Source organism: Podarcis bocagei (assembly GCF_964188305.1).
Source record: "Podarcis bocagei genome assembly, chromosome: 3".
Classification (NCBI taxonomy): Eukaryota; Metazoa; Chordata; class Lepidosauria; order Squamata; family Lacertidae; genus Podarcis; species Podarcis bocagei.
This window is the reverse complement of record NC_138127.1, coordinates 102,827,385-102,833,695: the sequence shown is the minus strand read 5'-3', so window position 1 is coordinate 102,833,695 and position 6,311 is coordinate 102,827,385.

Below are 6,311 nucleotides of genomic sequence, written 5' to 3'. Positions count from 1 at the left end.
CTCTTTAACCCATTCCTATTGGTGAGAAGTTCCAACAGCATCATTACTTGGTTTTGGCTTCCTTTGGATGACAGGGCACTTGAAACCTATGGCATTTTTTATAAAATTGCTTTTCCTTTTTTTTGCAAGTATGCAGGCAGCACATACTGTAAGTAGAGGCAAATGGCAGGCATTCCCACAGGGCAAAAGATCCACTACCTCACACTGGATGCAAACATTCTTTCACTTGGGGGGACAGATCTGGTTTAGCCAAGATTTTAGTGCACACCTACCTGATTCAGAAACAATAAACCACAGAAGTACAGCAGTTTTTCTGCCTTGCCCTGAATTTTGTGATGCTTTTTCAGCAGCCGGCCAAGCAATGTCTACAAAAAATAATTATACAGTCAAACCTCGGCCCCCAAATGGCAAGGTTTTGGAATGTTTAGGCTTCCGAACACCGAAAACCCAGAAGTAAATGCTCTGGTTTTCAAACGTTTTTTGGAAGCTGAATGTCCGAAGTAGCTCTTGCAACGAATCGGAAGCCATGCCTCAGTTGTCGAACATTTCAGAAGCCGAACAGGCTTCCAGAACGGATTACATTCGACAACTGAAGTTTAACTTTATTAAAGAAAAATGTAAATACAAATGCATATATCGGTGCCAACAACACTTAACAATGCATAAATGATTGGGTCGTATTTGCAAAGCTTTTCCTTTTACTGGCAATCGATTCCAGCTACTTGCTGTGTCATGATCAAGTCCTGTTGACAGAACAGCATTGACCAATCTTAGGTGTGTCTGATGCTCGTAACTGATTTACATCCTTGCAGATACTTCACACTTCCTTCCCAAATGGAAAGGAAAGGAAATTTTGGAACCAGAAAAAAATGGCTCCTGAACAAAAATAATTGTAAGCAACAGCTATGGTGACAGAAGTGTGTCACATGGGTTTACAGACAGGGCCCAGCTGAAACTAACCTGGTGACTTTGCAGCTTTGGTTGCAGATATGCACATAACCACACAGACGCCTTTCAATGAAACTTTTGAGTTCACCTTTCTCCTATTACCAGGATGCTTGTGTTGTAGAGGTCAGCACTGGGAGACCAGCCACTTCTCGCAGCTCTTTGGGCAACTGAACCAGTGTCCCAACCTTCCATTAGTGTGCTATACTTTTTCCCAGTGTTCTGGTACCAGGCTCTATACCACAGACCGAAGTGTCGTATAGGGAAGAGTTGGTCAGTTTCTTAGGCAACGTGAGGATGCTTCCCTGTCTTCTAATGCTCTCCTCTTCCAGCATAATGTGTAGCCAGCTTCAGGAGGTTTACTGCTGGCTGGGGAAATGATGCAACGGGCTCTATCCAACCAAAGTTCACTTCCCCCTGCACCACCCTCTAAATCCAACTCTCCATTACCTAAATTGTGGAGAAATGGCCGTCCCTAATCATTTGTTTCAGTATGTCCTCTGAAGTCACTAGAGCTCCTGTGTTGCGTGGCAAGTCCCCTCCCCCCATGTGAAATGAAGACACAGGACACATTATTTAAGGTTAATGGGCAAAAAAGGCCACAACTTTATTGATCACAGGAATTGAGAGGTATTGGCCTTAGGCGTTGGTTCCTATCGACTACCCGGCATGGAGACTGGGAAGGGTTAACGACCAGCCGGGGGAGTCCTGCTGAAGTACGCCAACTAGGATCCCCCGGGTGTCACCGCTTGGGGGCGTGCCTTAGGCCCACACCTCCATAGGCTTCGGACAGGGCAACGCCCCCCGGAGTCCTTTACCAGACTACCCTTCTCTTTGGGGGAAGGTGATGGCCCTTCCTTCCCCCCCTTCATTTGAGTAACAATTACCCCTGCCAATGCCTGCATGGGGAGGGGGTGGGCCCGCAACCCCACCTCCTCTCCAGCTCGGAAGTGGCTTTGCTCTCTCCAGAATGGAGATGTGCAAAGAATTTATATATTACAATGGCTTATGTCCCTCCTGTCAGGTATACAGCCTCGGCCCGGTATACCTGAAGGAGCGTCTGCACCCCCATCGTTCAGCTTACGAGGGCCTTCTGGCGGTTCCCTCACTACGGGAAGTGAGGTTACAGGGAATCAGGCAGAGGGCCTTCTCGGCAGTGGCACCTGCTCTGTGGAACGCGCCGCCCCCCATAATATGTCAAGGAAATAAACAACTATCTGACTTTTAGAAGACATTTGAAGGCAGCCCTGTTTAGGGAAGTTTTTAATGTTTGATGTTTTATCGTGTTTTTAATATTCTGTTGGGAGCTGCCCAGAGTGTCTGGGGAAACCCAGCCAGATAGAATCATAGAATCATAGAATCATAGAGTTGGAAGAGACCACAAGGGCCATCGAGTCCAACCCCCTGCCAAGCAGGAAACACCATCAGAGCACTCCTGACATATGGTTGTCAAGCCTCTGCTTAAAGACCTCCAAAGAAGGAGACTCCACCACACTCCTTGGCAGCAAATTCCACTGTCGAACAGCTCTTACTGTCAGGAAGTTCTTCCTAATGTTTAGGTGGAATCTTCTTTCTTGTAGTTTGGATCCATTGCTCCGTGTCCACTTCTCTGGAGCAGCAGAAAACAACCTTTCTCCCTCCTCTATATGACATCCTTTTATATATTTGAACATGGCTATCATATCACCCCTTAACCTCCTCTTCTCCAGGCTAAACATGCCCAGCTCCCTTAGCCGTTCCTCATAAGGCATCGTTTCCAGGCCTTTGACCATTTTGGTTGCCATTTAGGTGGGGTATAAATAAATGATGATGATGATGATGTCAGGATACAAATCCTTCCAGGGTGGCTTGCAAGGAATAAAGATACTTTAATAGAATCACAATCATAATATTAAAGTATTCATTAGCATCCTTCCTAGTGGTGGTCAGTAGCTGCATGGCAGAGTCTCCAGCTCCAACAAGCTTTACACTGATCTTTGCCTGTCTCTTTCTCTTTCCTTTTATTCTTCTTGCAACACAAATGGTGGCAGGTGGCCCTGACTAGGGGAAGTCCAGTGAGAGCAAACTTCGAGGTCTTACTCTCTTTCCTCACTCTCTGAGGATCCCTCTCACAGGGCAGGAATCGAAAGACGGCTGAAGGGAGGTGCATTCCTGAACATATATTTAGGAATGGCCATTTGTGACACCAGAAGGCTAGAAAGAAGTATAGTGCAATAATGGAAGATTGGGACACTGGTCCAGTTAGCCAAAGATCAGCAGGAACTGTCTGGTCTCCTAGTGCTGACCTCTACAACACAAGCACACTGTATTGGTAATGGGAGAAGGCAGTGGGTGAAGTTGGAATCCTCTGCCTCAAAACTTCATTGAAAGGCGTCTGTGTGTAGGTCTGCAAACAAAGTTGCAAAGTTACCAGGTTAGTTTAATTATTATTATTATTATTATTATTATTATTATTATTATTATTATTAATACCCAACCCATCTGGCTGGGTTTCCCCAGCCACTCTTGGTGGCTCCCAACATAATAATAATAATAATAATAATGATGATGATGATGATGATGATGATGATGATGTGATAAAACTTCGAACAATAAAAACTTCCATAAACAAGGCTGCATTCAGATGTCTTCTAAAAGTCAGATTTTTGTTTATTTCCTTGACATCTGATGGGAGGGCATTCAACAGGGTGGGCACCACTACTGAGAAGGCCCTCTGCCTGGTTCCCTGTAGCTTCACTTCTCACAGTGAGGGAACCGCCAGAAGGCCCTCGGAACTGGATCTCAGTGTCCGGGCCGGACGATAGGGGGTGGATATGCTCCTTCAGGTATACAGGACCGAGGCCATTTAGGGCTTCAAACGTCAGCACTTTGAATTGTGCTCGGAAATGTACTGGGAGCCAATGTTTCCCCTGAGCTCTGTCTGTAAACCCGTGTGACATACTTCTGTCTCCAATGCTGTTGTTGACAATTATTTAAGCAAAACGGCCAATTTGGCTGATTTCAAAACACTGCTTCACATTGCTTCTGGGAAGGAAGAGTGAGATATGTGCAGGGATGCAAATCTGTAATGAGAATTGGGCACACCTACAATTGATCAACGGCTTCCTATCATGTTTGATCAGTACAAAGCGAGTGGGTGGAATCTATTGCCCGTCGAAGGAAAGGCCTTGCAATTATGACCCCATCGCTTATGAGAATCTCCCCCAAACTGGTTTCTTCCAGATATCTTGGATTGCAACTGCTCTCATCCTTGACCATTGGCAATACTGACCATGGTTGATCTGGCAGTTATCACACTGGGGAAGGGTGCCTTAGGGAAGGTGAAGGATGGATGAATCTCTCAATTTCATTTCTCTCAGTTTCTTATTTTTTTCCCAGTTTTAAGTTTCTGCTCACCACATTTCTGAATCCGTTTGTAGCTTCTTTTTTAAATGGAAAATGTCCTCATGAAGATTCACCAATATTTTAATGCAAATTTCTCCCCATATATCTACACCGCTCTGTGTGCAATTTTGCTGACACAAACATTTCTACAAGCAATATATCCTATAATAATGCACGTTTATATGCCATTTTCACCAATACTATATACAGTATACGCATGTTTCTGAAAGTGGGGATCAGGTAGGTTTGCATCAAAATCCTGACCAAAAAAGATTTGTACCCCAGCTGAAGAAATGGTTGTTTTCGTCCAATGTGTGGTAGTGAATCTGTTTGCCTGCTGCTTGCCTCGACTTCCATGCTGTCTGCAAATGTGTAAAAAAATAAAAATTAAAAGCAATTTATGTGCTACTTGAATGTTTGTAAATAAAGCAATTTTACAAAAATGCCAGTGTCAACTCACCCAAAGGAGATTCAAACCAAGTAATGGTACCACTGAAACATTGCATCAATAGTTTCCTATTGGATCAGAACTGTCCTGGAAAGGTTCACAGACCTCGTTTCTATGCAGAAGATGCATTCTCTGTTGAACCTATACTTGGTACAGGCATGACAAATGAAAGCAGAAAATGCCCGTCATGTGCCATGTTTAGACCAAGCAACAGACAAATTGGGAAGTTTATTATTCCAGATTGTATGCAAATCTGTAAAAAAAAAATGTTCATGAAAAGGTTGAGGAATTTTCATGAGAACTTTTTTTTATATAAAAAGTAATTTGCAAGCCAGTGTTGAAATGTGATTAACTGTAAGATTAGAAAATGAGGTTCTTGGGACACCTCCAGAGATTGTCATTGATTGGGAAATGCATTTTAAAATGTGGTATCAATGAATGCCTAAAATAGAAGATATGTGAATAGTGTCAGATTTACGTATAAGCTAAACAAGCTATAGCTTAGGGCCCCACTATCTTAGAATCATAGAATCATAGAGTTGGAAGAGACCACAAGGGCCATCGAGTCCAACCCCCTGCCAAGCAGGAAATCTTGGGGGCCCCAAAAAAATTTAAAGGGGAAAAAACTGGATGTACATTTCAAAAATATAATATAATATAAAAAACCATTTCTTCTTAATTGTATTTCAATTCAACAATTATTTTTATAAAATACATATTTTGTTAGGTGCAAATGGCTTTAGACACCTATTAAAGGTAAAGGGACCCCTGACCATTAGGTCCAGTCGCAGACGACACTGGGGTTGAGGTGCTCATCTCGCTTTACTGGCCGAGGGAGCTGGCATACAGCTTCCGGGTCATGTGGCCAGCATGACTAAGCCACTTCTGGTGAACCAGAGCAGCACACGGAAACGCCGTTTACCTTCCCGCCGGAGCGGTACCTATTTATCTACTTGCACTTTGACATGCTTTCGAACTGCTAGGTGGCCAGGAGCAGGGACCGAACAACGGGAGCTCACCCCATTGCGGGGATTTGAACCGTCGACCTTCTGATCAGCAAGCCCTAGGCTCAGTAGCTTAGACCACAGCGCCATCCGCGACACCTATTAGGTCCATAAATTACCATACAGCATATATTCAACACAAGAAACAGTGACAATTTGTTGTTGACAAAGGACAGCTGGACATATCAAGGGCCCCATTACCTTCAGTAGCTTAGGGTCTCATCAAACCTAAATCCGGCCCTGTATGTGAAGACCTCTTAATAAAATCAGGATGAATGCAGGATGTCAATGTGCATTGTTCCATGAACCCTGTGTTAACAAATCAAAATCAATGCTCAGTGAAGCAAAGGTACTGAACCCTCCAGGTATCCTTTTTATTGGGCATTCGCAATGATTTGTGCTCATGATGGTATCAGGGTTATTGCATGTGAGCCCCTATTTCCCTTGTTCAGCATAATTTGTTTTGCTTTCGTTAGTGGTCTCTGGTTGCCCATGCTTTCATAACTAAATCTTCTAACAGGCATATATAT